This window comes from Canis lupus, chromosome 17, assembly GCF_003254725.2.
Source record: "Canis lupus dingo isolate Sandy chromosome 17, ASM325472v2, whole genome shotgun sequence".
In the NCBI taxonomy this organism is placed as follows: Eukaryota; Metazoa; Chordata; class Mammalia; order Carnivora; family Canidae; genus Canis; species Canis lupus.
Window position 1 is genome coordinate 34,707,760 of NC_064259.1, and position 14,697 is coordinate 34,722,456.

The 14,697-nt window shown below is 50.0% G+C and overlaps 1 long non-coding RNA gene across 2 annotated transcripts; it reads right to left on the reverse strand.

The window, feature by feature from the left end:
- Window positions 1-5,427: 5,427 nt before the first annotated feature.
- Window positions 5,428-11,426, reverse strand: LOC112664438 (uncharacterized). 2 transcript variants are annotated; one of them, XR_003139715.3, is made up of 4 exons: window positions 11,079-11,426; window positions 10,109-10,402; window positions 8,953-9,072; window positions 5,428-7,674 (listed from the first exon to the last, which is right to left on the reverse strand). It is a non-coding gene; the product is annotated as an uncharacterized LOC112664438 (long non-coding RNA). The 2 variants fall into 2 exon arrangements; XR_003139713.3 differs by having other exon boundaries at window positions 10,109-10,405.
- Window positions 11,427-14,697: the final 3,271 nt, after the last annotated feature.

The following is a 14,697-nucleotide window of genomic DNA, read 5'->3' on the forward strand; positions in this document are numbered from 1 at the left end:
GCAGTACCGCACTCAGAGGGCTGTGGAGAAAGTTACGCTCAAATGCTTGTCACGGAGTCCATGCTGGCAGGCCCAAGTAACCCAGAAGGTGGGCTCCAGGGCAGACTTCTGGACTGGGAAGGCCCTGGCTAGGCCAAGACTGAGGTAAGGGTCTGGGATGGGGCAGCAGCAGAGGGGGCCCTGGGGCTGCCTCCAAGATCACCCCTTCCTCCCCAGCTGCAGCACCAGCTAGGGCTGCCACCTCTTCTCTCTGTTATTCACCAGTAATTACCCTAAATGCTATATCTGTTGTCATGACAACATATTACCCATCCTTAGGTAAAAGCCCTCTTTGCAGGGGAGGCAGGCTGTCTCCAGCTCCCTGAGTGCCATCACTGCCCCTGAAGCCCCCCCGCCCCCGGGGGTTCCCCTGCTTGTCCCCTCTCTCCCTCCCTCCCGTTTTGTCCTTTCAGAGAGGTCACTCCTCTTTTCTAAATTTCCAGAATTTTTCTGTTACTTTTGTTCTTGGTCTCAGTTTGCAACTGTGGGCCTCCTTTCTCCCTTCATTTCCTCTCGGCTCTCCTTCCTTCTCTACTCTTCTCATTCCTTCTCCTGGATCCTGGCCTCTTTCTTGGTTTCCCCCTGTCTCCATCTCCCTCTCTCTCTCTCTCCCTCCTTCTTCTCTTTCCCCTTGAGTGCAGGGGGATAGCATAAAGGCAGGTGGGGACAGGGGGCTGTTGCCCAGGATGGGTATGCTCTGCAGGGCCCCAGGAAGCCTGTGGGACTGTGTGGGTCTGGGCATAGGGGAGCCCAGGTCAGGCATGCCCCAAAAACTTCTGGCCTGGGAGGTGTGTGGCCAGGAAGGCTTCCAACTGCTTCTCTTTTTTTCTTTTTTTAAGATTTTAAATTTATTTATTCATAAGAGACACACACAGAGAGAGAGGGGCAGAGACATAGGCAGAGGGAGAAGCAGGTTCCCTGTGGGGAGCCCAACGAAGGACTCATCCCAGGATCCTGGGATGGCTCCCTGAGCTGGAGGCAGAGACTCAACCACTGAGCCACCCAGGCGTCCCAACCTCCAACTGCTTCTGAAGAAGGGTGGACCAAAGGAGTGGTCCTTATCCCTCCCTCGCCTCCTCCAACCCCTGTCTCTTCCTCTCTGGGCCTCCAGCTCTAAGGCTGCCCTAGCTGGGGACTTGCACACGTCCTGAGTGCTCACTACACTCTCAGCACCATCGTCACAGCATCTGTATAAGAAACCTTGCAAAAAAAAAAAAAAAAAAAAGAAACCTTGCAACAGGGGATCCCTGGGTGGCTCAGTGGTTTAGCGCCTGCCTTTGGCCCAGGGCTCGATCCTCCCGGCATGGAGCCTGCTTCTCCCTCCTCCTGTGTCTCTGTCTCTGTCTCTCTCTATGTCTATCAAGAATCAATCAATCAACCTTAAAAAAAAAAAAAAAAAAGAAGCCTTGCAATAATCCCAGGATGTAAGGGTATTTATTCTGTGGTACAAGCCATGAAGTGAAAGATCAGAGGAGTCAAGCAAGTTGCTCAAGGCTGCAGAGCTGGTTGGTAGAGGAGGCTGGATTTGAAACTCCATTCCACTGCAATGCTCTTAACCATGACACTGTAATCATACTATTTATGGAGTGTTCACTGTGTGTAGGGCACTGAGCATTTAGTAATGGCTGGAGTTCATGTCACCCTCACAGCAAGCCCACACACTGGAACCATGAGCATCGATTTACCAGTGAGGGAGTCAGGCTTCAGGGAGGTGAAGTAATTCTGCAAGGTTACTCTGTGATCAGAGATGCATCAGAATTTGAACCCAGATCTCTCTCCCTCTAGAGCCTGGGCTCTCAACTCTGAGTGCTGGTGCCCCCTTCCTCCTCTCTTATGGGGAAGAGGCCACAGAAGAGAGGGACGAGGACGTGGGCTTCACATGCATGCAAGTCCCTCCTCTTTCTCGATCCCCTGTAAATTTCCCCTGGGCCCAGCCAGGGATGTTTTTGGGAATCAGAGAAGGAAGCCAGAAGGCAATAGGCAGCATCCTCTTCTTTGCTGGGTTCCATGCAAGGCAGAGGGAGTTCCAGATACCAGGAGAGGCCTCCAAATCCTATAGCTTCTTGTGGGTCTCCAAGGTAACCACACCACCCCAAGTACCCCTGGGGATCTTTCCACCAGACCCAACACCCCAGGATCTTGGGGGAAGTGTGGGTAGGAAGCCTGATGTGGCTGAAGCGCCAGCCTCTGGGCACGCTCTCTTGGCCTGGGCACAGCCCTGCTAGCCCTGTTGCTCTGGTCCCTAGAGAGCAAGCAGCTTGGGCCTTGGAACATGCTGTCCTGGAGTGCGGCTGTCGGGATGATGGAAAGGCAGGTTATTTTTAACAGCGGAGACTCAGTCCCGGACAGAGCCTCTTCCTCACTGGGGGAAGAGACCGCCAGAGAGGGTGGGGACGCAAACTCCGGGTGCTCCTGTCTTATCCCCCCCCCTTCTCTTTCCCCTCACTCCTGGGCCTGAGAGTCCGGCTGTCCTCTATGAGGGAGGGCCTGGCAGCGGTGGGCACCTCCGAAGTAGGTCCCTCCTCTGGAAGCCGCAGGTCTGGGAGCTCGTCAGAGCTCGCGCTGTGCCACATCAGCCCTGCAGGGAGGCCAGGCCTGCCCCATCGAGCGCCCAGCAATTCCGGAACCCCTTTTCTTTCCGTGCTTCGGAGGGAAGTAGCTCTTTCTCAAAAATCCCCCCGCCCTTCTAGCTTGAGCTGGAACCACTCTATGAGTGAGTGTGGGCCCCACCGGGTCCCAAGCCTCTTCAGACATCTCAGAGCTCACTCCTACTTGTCCGAACACTCTATGTATTGGGTCCTGCAATGAGCCAGGTGTGTGTTGAGCACCTGGCCTGTGTTCCTCCCTCCCTTTGAACCATTCACCCAGCTGAGGATGGGTGGAAATGCCTTACCCACTCCCATCTGGATGCTAAACTTTTCAGTTCTTAGAATGACCCTCTCCTGCTCTCCTGTGTCTCTACATAGAGGGGTCCTTTTAGGACTTTCAAAGGACACACCATTACTTCTCACAGAGCCTCATATAAGAGCAGCCTGCTGCCTGAAGTGAGTACTAGGCTGGGAGGCCATGGCTTGATGGCTACCCTGCTCTGCTGCCACCTGTGTGGAATGAGTCCCTCCTCCTCTCTGGCCCTGAGTCTTATCACTGAGGCCAGGGCAATGTGGGAGAAAATGTTCCTCAAGACCCTTCTTGCTTGAGGCCCAGATTGAGTCCACTCTGTGGTTCAGGCCTGACCACCAGGTCAAGGAGATGGTTGCGGGGCAAAAGTGCCAGTTACGATGTGCCCCCACTGCCATGTCAGCCCCCTTCCATCCCCTCTATGCACTCAGAAGGGCCTCCAAGAAAGATAACCCAGGTCAGATAGGAAAGTGCACAGCTCCCACGGGTATAGCTCAAGACCCATATGTATATGTATACGCCACCCACATCAAGGTAGAGCAGGGGCACCTGGGTGGCTCAGTCAGTTAAGCCTCCAACTCGATTTCAACCCAGGTCATGATCTCGGGGTGCTGGCCCCACGTTGGACTCTGCTTGGGGATTCTCTCCCTTTGCCTCTGCCACTCCCCACCACTTATGCACTCACGCCCTCTCTCTCTAAAATAAATTTAAAAATCTTTAAGAAAAAAAAAGTGGTACAGAGCATTTCCTTTATCCCAGAAAGTCTCTTGTCCCCCTTCCCAGCCAACATCCCCCAGGAGAGAACATCATTCTGATTTCTAGCACCATAGATCAGTCTTGCCTCCTCTAGAACTTTCATATACATGTAATCAAAACACATCTATTCTTTTGTGTCTGGCTTCTATTGATCAATATTACATCTGGGAGAGCTGTCCAGACTGTCTCAGCATTGGTCCAATACCACAATTTATTTATTCATTCCCTGTCGATGGACATGTGGATGGTTTCCAGTTTTTGACAACTATAAATAAAGCCAATATGAATGTTCATGGATGTGTTTTTGGTGGGCACGTGCACTCATTTCTTTTGGGTAAATATCTAAGAGTAGAATTACTGGGTCATAAGATAAAGATTTATCTGTAGTGGAGGTTGCCAATCAGGTTTTCAAAATGACTCTATCAGGACACAAGGGTGGCTCAGTGGTTGAGCCTTTGCTCAGGTTGTGATCCCGAGGTCCTGGGAGCAAGTCCTGCATCAGGCTCTCCATGGGAAGCCTCTCCCTCTGCCTGTGTCTCTGCCTCTCTCTCTGTGTCTCTAATGAATAAAATAAAATAAAATAAAATAAAATAAAATAAAATAAAATAAAATAAAATAAAATCTTTTTAAAAAAGTGACTCTACCAATTCCACTTCTGTCAGCAGTGGCAGAGAGTTCCTGCTCTCCCACATCCTCACCAGCACTCAGCAGTGGGAGAGAGTTCCTGCTGTCCCACATCCTCACCAGCACTTTAGGCCAGTCTGTTAAGTGTGTAGTGGCATCTCCTTGTGGTTTTAATTTGTATTTTCCTATTGACTAATGATGTTGAGCACGTTTTCATGTGCTTATGCACCATTCAGATATCTTCTTTTATAAAGAGCATGTTCAAGTCTTTTGCTCATTTAAAAAATTGGGTTGTCTTTTTCTTATTGATTCATAGGAGTTCTTTATGTACTGAATATAAGTATTTTGTCAGAAAATGTCTTTTTTGTTGAGGTGAAATTCACGTAACATAAAATTCGCCATTTGAAAGTGTACAGTTTAGTGGCATTTAATACATCCGCAATCTTGTGTGACCATCTCCTCTATTTTGTTCTAAAACATTTTCATCTCTCTGAAAGGAAAACTCACTCCCACGAAGCAGTTACTCTCCATTTCTCTCTCCTGCTCACTCCCTCCCCTCAACCATGAATCTACTTTCTGTCTCCATGGATTTACCAATCCTGCATATTTCATATAAATGGAATCATACAGGGGTGCCTGACTGGCTCAGTCAGTACAGTATGAAACTCTTACTCTTGGAGTTGTGAGTTTGAGCCCCATGTTGGGTGTGGAGATTACTTAAAAATAAAATCTTTAAAAAAAACGGAATTGTATAATATGTAACCCTTTACAGCTAGCATCTTTCACTTAGCATGGTTTTTTCCAGGTTCATCCACACTGTGGCAGATATCAGAACTCCATTTGTTTTTATGGTTGATTATTATCCCATTGAATGGATATTACTACATTTTTAAAAATCCATTCATCAAGTGATGGGCATTTAGGTTGTTTCCACCTTTAGACTGCTGTGAATAGTGTTCTTTTTAAAAATTTTTTTAAAAATTCAATTAACATAAAGTGTATTATTAGTTTCAGAAGTAGAGTTCAGTGATTTATCAGTTGTATATAACACCCAGTGCTCATTACATAACCCAGTGAATAGTACTCTTAAGAACACTTGTGTACCTGTTTTCAATTCTTCCGGGTATATATCTAGGAGTGAAATTGCTGGGTTGTATGGTAATTCTATGTTTATATTTTTGAGGAACTGTCAGACTGTTTTCTAAAGCAGCTGCCCTGTTCTACATTCCTACCAACAGTGTATGAGGGTTCCAATTCCTCCACATTAACAGAACTTTTTACTGTTCATTTAAAAACTTCTAACAATTCTAGACAGTGTGAAATGGTATCTCGTGGTGGTTTTGATTTGTATTTCCCTGACAGCTAGTGATGTTCAACATCTTCACATGTGCTTGTTGGCCATTTATATATCTTCTTTGGAGAAATGTCTGTTCAGATTTTTTGCCCATCTTTTAGGTGGACTATTTATCTTTTCATTATTGATTTGTAAGGGTTCTTTATATATTCTGGAAACTAGATTCTTTTCAAATCTGTAAGTATTTGATTTATAAATACCCTTTCCCATTCTGTAGGCTTTCTTTTCACTTTCTTGATGATGCACAAAAGTTTATTTTTTTAAGATTTTATTTATTTATTCATGAGAGACACAGAGAGAGAGGCAGAGACATAGGCAGAGGGAGAAGCAGGATCCATGCAGAGAGCCTGATGGGGGACTCGATCCCAGGACCTCAGGATCATGACCTGAGCCAAAGGCAGACACTCAATCACTGAGCCACCCAGGTGCCTCAGATGCACAAAAGTTTTAAAAATTTTTGATGAAGCCAAATTCTTCTGTGTTTTTCTTTTGTTGCTTGTGCTTTCAGTGTTATATCTAAGAAATCATTGCCAAATCCAAGATCATGAATATTTTCTCCTATGTTTTCTTCCAAGAGTTTTATAGGGTTAGCCTTTATTTACGCATTTTGAGTTAATTTTTGTATGTGCTGTAAGGCAGGGGATGACCACCTTCATTCTTTGGCAGATAGATATTCTGTTGTCCCAGAACCATTTATCAAAAAGATTATTCTTTTCTCATGGAACAATCTTGGCACCCTTGTTGCAAATAAATTAACTATAGATATATGAGTTTATTTCTGGACTCTCAGTTCTATCCCATTAGTCTATGATTCTATCCTTATGCCAGAACCACACTGTCTGGATTGTCAAAAGTATTTTTGTTCCCTGAAGAAGACAGGATTATCGTCTTTGCACTTGCTGTTCTCTTTGCCTAGAATGTTCTTCCCTTCAGTTTTACAGGGCTCCTTTTTGTTATTAAGACCTTCTGGAAATGTTTCCTTACAGAAGCTTCCCTCTGTCACTCTCCATCACATGCTATATTTTATTTTCTTTATAATACTTATTGTGTTTGAATTTGTAAACTCCATGAGAGCAGAGTCTTCTGTCCTAGTTACTGGAATGAGGTGCCTGCACACAATAGGTGCTTAGAATATTACTGAATGGACAGTTTGCTTTTCCCTACACTGCAATGCCCTTCATCACTGCAGCACCGATTTCAATGTTCCTTGTCTTTTAATAGCCCATCCAAGTGCCACCTGTAGACTTCCCAGGCTGTCTTTGTTGATGGGACTGTTGGTGCCTCTCCTCTGTCACAGGGAAGGTTGGACAAGCCAGATTCCTGCATTAAAGGGAAGCTCCCTGAGGGCAGGGCCCCACCTTCACATCCTCACCCACACCCCAGAGCTTGTAGAGAGAGCCCTTGCTGTGGACAGGATCTGGTCTTGACCCGGGTCTGGGTACAGAGGACTGGATGAAGGCAAGTTTAGGTGAGGGATTTACCCAAGCTTGGTGACCATTGGGTAGAAGGATTTAAGCCAAGAGACAAAGTCAAAGATGATTTTGTAGCTTTTAGCCTCAGCGTACAGGACGGTCATCATTCTCAGGTTGGACATGTGTAATTTAAGTAGCGGACCTGGTGTAGAGGCCACTGATGAGTTCAGCTTTCCACACATTCACTTGGAGGCCACTGCAAAGTGGACAGAGTGCCAGGAGGTGGCCAGGATCCCGGGCAACCAGAGTGGGAGGCGACAGGGTCAGCTTTTGAGGACCATGAGCCCACGTGTGGTCTGCACTGGAGGCATGGGATCCTCACAACCATGCAAGTTCGGCTATGTTGGCCCATGTACACTCCAGGAAGCTGAAGTTCAGAGAGGTGAAGCAACTGGCCCAGGGGCACATGGCTTTTCAATTAGGGCCAGAATGACACCCAGGTCTCTGATTCTGAAGGTTGCCTGTCCCGGCAAGGCTAGTGTTACTTCGGCCAGAGGACCGCCCTGGACCTCTGTTCCCCAGAGACAACAGCTGAAGGCAGAGAGACAAGGCAGGTCAAGGCTCAGATATGGAGGAGGAGGTGCCCATAACTGCGGCACCTGTAACTGTATGTGAAGGAGTTTGAATATAGGGAATTTTCATGTAGGGCTGGCTTAGAGATGAGACCTCCTTACATCAAGTGGCTGAAGTGAGGAGACATCCTAAGACTGGGCCTCCCATTGGCCTCTCATACTTCTCTCATGTCCTCTTCTTCAGCCCCTCTCAACCTCCCCTTCCTCTCTTCTAGGGACAGAGGGCACTCAGAGCCCACCCCGAGGCGAGCCTCTCACTGCCAGCTTGCCCTGCCTCCCGGCCAGCCAGCTGAAATCCTCCGGGGGGTGGGGGTGTGCTTCCACGAGTAGGAGGCAGACATCTGGCTTGCCAGTGCTCCTGGGTGGCGTGAGGGGTGGAGGTAACAACATCCTTGGCTCCTGGGGGACAGAAGCTGCCTTCCCTTTGCTCCTGTCCACTGGGTTGGAGCTCCAAGTCCATTCATCAGCTGATTTCACCCTCCCAGACCTGAGGGGCAGGTTGTATCCGCAGACAAGACACCCCCCGCACCCCCACCAAGAGCCGAGCTCTCCTCCCGAGGGGTGACTGGAGTGGGAGAGCACAGAGAGAGGACAGAAGGCTGAGGACGGGGCAAGGCCAAGAGGGGAAGAGATAGCATTTCTGCTCTAGCCCTTGTTGCTGTGTGACCTTAGGCAAGCTTCCTGCCCTCTCTGGGCAGCCATCCATCATCTGTGGATTGAGGAAGCACAGTGCTCACAGCTCATTCATGGTAAGGTGAGGTAATGCAAGTTGAGCCTGAGAATAGGCCTGCCCATGGCTAGCACTGGGGGGCTGGGGTGGTTGTTATGGCAGCCAGTGTGGTTAGCTGGGAGGCTGTGATGGGGAATGAGACAAGGGAGGGGAAGAGCCAGGAGCTGTGGTCAGGGGTGGGGGGGGGCAAGGAGAAGTCCTGCAAGAGTCCCACCTCCCCCCACTCAGTGAGAAGCCTGGGAGGGGCTGTGGGGAGAGAGGGTCTCCAGGGGACAAAGAAAGGAGAGGTATTGTCACCAGGCTGTGTAGGAACAGAAAGGGGTATGAGGAGGTTTACAGAGGCTGACATGTACCTAGACACCAGGTGGCCCACCCACATCAGGAAATACCTGTCTTCCTCAGGCAATGAAGAGCCAAGATCCAGGGCCGGATGATTTACATGCCCCACCGATGCTTTCCCCTGAGGAGGGACACCCCCAGCCTCCCCAGCGGCCCCACCTCACCCACCCCTTTGTGTCTTGCTGCAAGGTCCTGTCCTAATGAGGCTGCTGGGAGATGGTTTCCCCCGCAGGGCACACTTGATCTAGGTTAATGGCTCCTCATTGGGCCTGAGTGATGTCCCGGCGCCTGCAATGAACCAAACGTGGTTATCAGTCCCTCTGTCCTTGCCGGCTCCCAGACACAATAGAATTACAGCTACACATCCACCCTCTCAGAGCAAGGGCAGCCTTCCCTGAGCTGTCCTTCGGGGTGGGGCTGTGGTGTCCTGCCCAGGGCCCCTGCGGAGCCCCAGGGACTGAGGCTTCCATGATGGGCTGGGACAGAGGAGGATGAACAGCAGAGCAGGGGGCCAGAGATGCAACTCTGGGTCACCGGGGACCCTGGATGGTCACATAACCTAACCCCCCACCCCCTCCGCCTCCACCTAGCAGAATTCTCTCCCTAGAACCCAGACTTACCCAGGGCACTTCCCTGCTTAAAGGCTTAAAGTGGCTCCTCACTGCCCAAGGAGAAAGTCCAGACACCTTGGTTGGTGCTGGAGACTCACATTTGGCCCGCAGCCTTCCGGGGCTCTTTCTTCCCCACCCTGGCATGTGAACCACCCCAGCTGCTTGCCATGTAGCCAAAGGTGCCTCTTCCTCCAGAGTGTGCGGGAGGCAGTACCCTACAGGTAAGGACACAGACTCCAGGCCAATTGCTCAGGGATGAGTGATCCAGTATCCTTGACATCCTTGTGTTCCTCTTCTTCCTGAGGGTCCAGTAGACCACATTTCCTGTTCCCTGGACCTAAGGATGAATCAGGCCAGTGGGAAGGGGGCAGAAGAGACACATGTCACTTCCACTTAGCCCATAAAAGTCTCCTATGGGCACTTCAACTCAATTTCTGCTCTGCAGCAACCTCCAAGGCCACGGGCTAGACACAGTGTGGTACCAGAGGACAAATGGAACCTGGGTCCCTGAGTCACAGCTGGGAGGAGGGGTGCCTGACTCGCACAGGACCGTGGAGTGAGCAAGAAATCAGTGTGCACTAAGCCATGGAGGTTTGGGGGTTCTTTGTTATGACAGTTCACCCACCCTGACTGATTAGGGTCTTGGGGCTAACTATGGGCCAGTCAGGAACATAAGGCTCAGTCTTGCCATCTGTGAAATGAGATAGTAATACCTTGCAGAATTAGGCAGTGAGGGGATGGCAGGCACTTGATAAGCTCTCAGAAGCTGAAGCCATCTGACATCATCCCTAAGCCTTCCCGGTGCCTGGCCTCCTTGCCCCAGCCTCCGCCGCTCCGGGAGGCCTTTCGGAGCCCCTTTCAGGTTCCCGTGCCTGGGCTCGGCAGCCAGCTCGACAACGACACGTTTTTCTGGCGTCTTTCCTCACTGTGCCATTTGCAGTTGTCTGTCGGCCTGTCTCTCAGGCTAGGGCTGAGTCTGGAGGGTGACGGAGGCCCCGCACGTGCAACTACTTTGGAAAATGGAAAAGTTGCCCAAAACTCTCAAGGAAACCCCTGTCTCCCGCCCTGGCCTCGCCCGCTCCTGGGAGCCGCAGCCACCGTGGGCCTTGGCTCTGTCTAGGCCCGAGGGCAGCCGGGCGCAGCCAGGACTCAGGTGAGCCCCGTGACCTGGGCCAGAGCCCCGCCGCCTTCCCCAGCCGCGCCACGGCCCAGACCCCGACGCCGCTGGCAGAGGGGCCGAGGACCGCGAGTTTGACCAACGGAGGCCACCAGACAGCCGGGGCTCTCACGACCAGAGCCCGGACAGAAGCCAGCCGCTCCATCTTCCCTCACGCCCTCATCTCCTGTGTCCTCCTTCCGCCCAGGGGTGGGGTCAGGAGTGTGGGGTTTCCCTCGGGCTCAGGTAAGCCCTCTTTGTCCCTGCGACAAGGGTGGGGGCAGGCCCGGAGGGGAGCTGCCCGGAGGAGGGCGTGGGAACTGGCAGAGGCGGGGAAAGCCTGTGGCCCGAGCCTGAGGCAGAAGCGCGGTGCTGAGCTCGCTGGGCCAGACCTGGCACGGCCGGGGGCACCGCTGCCACCACTGCCCCAGCTGCCGGTGGGTCTGGGAAGGGGAGCCCCGCCTCGGGCAGTGGGCGCGTGGGCTGGACCTCGAGGTGACACCTCCCCTCCCACATTTCCTCCTCACCCCTCCGCTGATGCTTTGGGCCAAGGTGGTGCCGTTGTGGAGGAGCAAGACTGGAGTGAGCCTCCGAAGTCTTTGTCCAGGAGAGGTTTGTTTCCAATTCGGCTCGGGGCAGTGATTGTCCCCAGATGAAGCCTCAGTTTCTCCTGGGGGCTACCCCAGCTGGGTGAGGATGCTCTGCGGGCGGGATTCGCCTACAGGAGCTCCCCAGGGGTCCTGGCAGCTGCCCCCCGGAGGAGCTCTGCCTCTGGGGGACCTTGGCTTTGAGGCAGCCTGGCGAGTGGCCCCTGGCCTCCTGGCTTCCCTGTCTCCGAGTCCACCTGCCCCATGAGGCGACTCCAGCCTGCAGGTCACCTGTGCAACACAGACCACACAGTGAGGAGCTGAGGCCCACTTTGTAGGTCATACAAACACCATTGTGGTGACCTGTTGGGCTTCCTGGTGGAAGTGGGAGACATGCTCAGTCTCATGGCTTCTCCTCAACACGCCTGCTTCAGTCTGTCTTGTTGCTCTCTGGAAATGTTTATGGGGTTCCAATCCTCTCTCCTAGCTCAGCTCTGTCCCCACTTTGCTCCAAATGTCACTGCAGCAGCATTTCCCATGTTTGTTGGGGTTTTCGGGCCCTGTTTTAAACAGCACAACTGCCATTTATGTAACCGTTCTATTGTTGTTGGAAGCTTAGGTGGCTTCTGGTTTTTTAGCATTACAGAAAATGCTGCACGGAACATTTTTGAGCATAGTGCTTTCTCCTGCCTGAGGACGGTTCTCTAGGCAAGATTTCTAGAACTGGGGCTGCTGGCTCAAAGGGCTCCCATGTTTTGAGTCTTTAAACATCAGGGGTGAAAAGGCGCTCAGAAATGACCTGGTCCCTCCATTCTGGAGACAAGGAGACAAGCTCCAGGGAGAGGAGGTGACCTAGTTAAGGTGACCGGCAGGTCTGTAGTGCTGCCAGGGGCTGGACCCAGAAACTGCCCCCCTTCCTCTCCTGGAAAAAAGGACTGAGTTACTGCATTGCCCCTCTACAGAGATTTTGAAAAAATCTTTATTGAGATATAATTCATACACAATTATATCTCTTTAATGAGATAGAATTGATAATATACCACATAATTCACCCACCCAGGACACACTTCAGTGGCTTTTAGCATATTTGAGAGCTGTGCGATGATCACCACAATCAATATTAGAACATTTTCATCAGCCCCCCAAAGAAACCTTGTACCCTTTGTCTCTCAACCTTCCATTCCCCTTCATATGCCAAGTCCCTGGCAACCACCGGTTGACTTTCTGTTTCCATGGATTTGCCTATTCTCTGTATTTTGTGTAAATGGAGTCACACAATATGTGGCTGGTCTTTTGTATCTGGCTTCTTTCACCAAGCCTAACGTTTTCAAGGTTATTGTAGAGTGTGTCAGTTCTTTATTCCTATTTTTGGCCAAATAATACTTTATTGTATAAATATACCACAATTTGTTTATCAGCCCATCCACTGATAAACATTTGGGTTGTTTCAGCTTTTTGGCTGCTTGTCTGGAGCCTGCCTTGGGAGGAGGCCTCAAGCTACTGGCTGGTAGGTGGGGCTTCTTCTCTCCAAGTGCCCGCCCTCTTCCCTTCTCCTTTCACTTAGCTCCGCCCTCTCGCAGCCCGCAGGAAGTCCTAGGAAGCTGCCTTCCTGACTTCATTTCCCTGGAGTGTGGGTGGAGGGCCTGGAGCAGAAGTACCTCCAGGGAAGGTACGGGACAAGTGTGGGAGTCACTTGGAAGACCGCAGGCCAGTGCTCTGGGGGCAACTGCCCCACAACATGCAGAGTCCAGCACACTGCATGGATTAATTTGTCCATCCATTTACTCATTCACTCACTTGTTCACTTATTCTTTCATTCCCTGGATGAACATGCCCTGAGTACTGGGACCTGTGCCCAAATGAAGCCCTTGAGGAGCCATGGTCTGATGGGGATGTAGGCCAGCACCAAACCCTGGTGACATTGGGTCATGCTGCTGGAACCTAGGGTGGCTCAGGGCCATGGCCCAGAGAGAAGGGAGACCAAACAATAGGAAAGAAAGAGAACATCGAAATCTCCTTGGAGATCTATATAGTTGCAGTGAACAATCTGATAATGAAATTAAGGAAACAATTCCATTTACAATTGCATCAAAGAACAAAATACTTCGGAATAAATAACAAAAGAAGTGAAAAACTCATACTTTGGAAATCATAGAACACTATTAAAAGAAAGTAAAGCAGATCTAAATAAATGAAAATAAATGTCCATGGGTCAGAAGATTTGATACTGTTAATATGGTAATATTCCCCAAATTGGCCTACAGATTCAACGTAAGCTCTATCAAAATTCCAGCTGGCTTCTCCAAAAAGTTGAAAAGCTGATCCTGCTGTTTATGTGGAAATGTAAGGAACCCAGAAGAGCCAACACAATATTGAAAGAGAACAAAGAGTATTTCTTTTTTTTTTTTTAATTTTTATTTATTTATGATAGTCACAGAGAGAGAGAGAGGCAGAGACACAGGCAGAGGGAGAAGCAGGCTCCATGCATCGGGAGCCCGATGTGGGACTCGATCCTGGGTCTCCAGGATCGCGCCCTGGGCCAAAGGCAGGCGCCAAACCGCTGCGCCACCCAGGGATCCCAGTTAGAGTATTTCTGATTTCAAAACTTACTACAAAGTTACCGTAACTAAGATTGGAGGGGTGGGGGGGGCGGTGGTGGCACCTGACTGGCTCTCAGTTGGTGGAGTGTGTGCGACTCTTGATCTCAGGGTTGTGAGTTCGACCCCCACAGTGGGCATGGAACCTATTTTAAATAAATAAATTAATTAAATCAAAATAAAATAAAATCTTTTTTTTTTTTAATTTTTATTTATTTATGATAGTCACAGAGAGAGAGAGAGAGAGAGAGGCAGAGACACAGGCAGAGGGAGAAGCAGGCTCCATGCACCGGGAGCCCGACGTGGGATTCGATCCCGGGTCTCCAGGATCGCGCCCTGGGCCAAAGGCAGGCGCTAAACCACTGCGCCACCCAGGGATCCCAAAATAAAATCTTTTTAAAAAGGACTGTGTGGTATTGACACAAGTTTACATTCCTATCAGTGGAATAGAACTTAGAATCTAGAAATAAACTCTTTCATGGACATCCAATTGATTTCTGACAATGGTATCAAGATAATCCAATGGGGGAAAGAATCATTTCTTCAACAAATGGTGTTGGGACACTGGAGAGCCATGTGTAAAGAATAAGTTTTGATCCTGGTGTCACAACATATACAAAAATTAATTCAAAATGGATCAAAGATTGAAATGTAAGAACTACAACGACAAGACCCTTACAAGAAAACAGACGTACTCTCAGGACATTGGGTTGGGCAACAATTTCTTAGGTATAACACCAAAAGCACAAGCCACCAAAGAAAAATGAGTAAGGTGGACTTTTTCAAAATTAAAAAAGAAAAGTGCTTCAAAGGACACCAACAGGAAAGTGGATGCCTGGTTGCCCTCTGTGACACCCTGCACACTCACCAGAGGGCCTTGATTGTGATGGTGGGAAACCTGATTAGAGACCCAATTTACAGATCATGAGCTGGATACATGGTGAGGCTGAGACACAGCACAG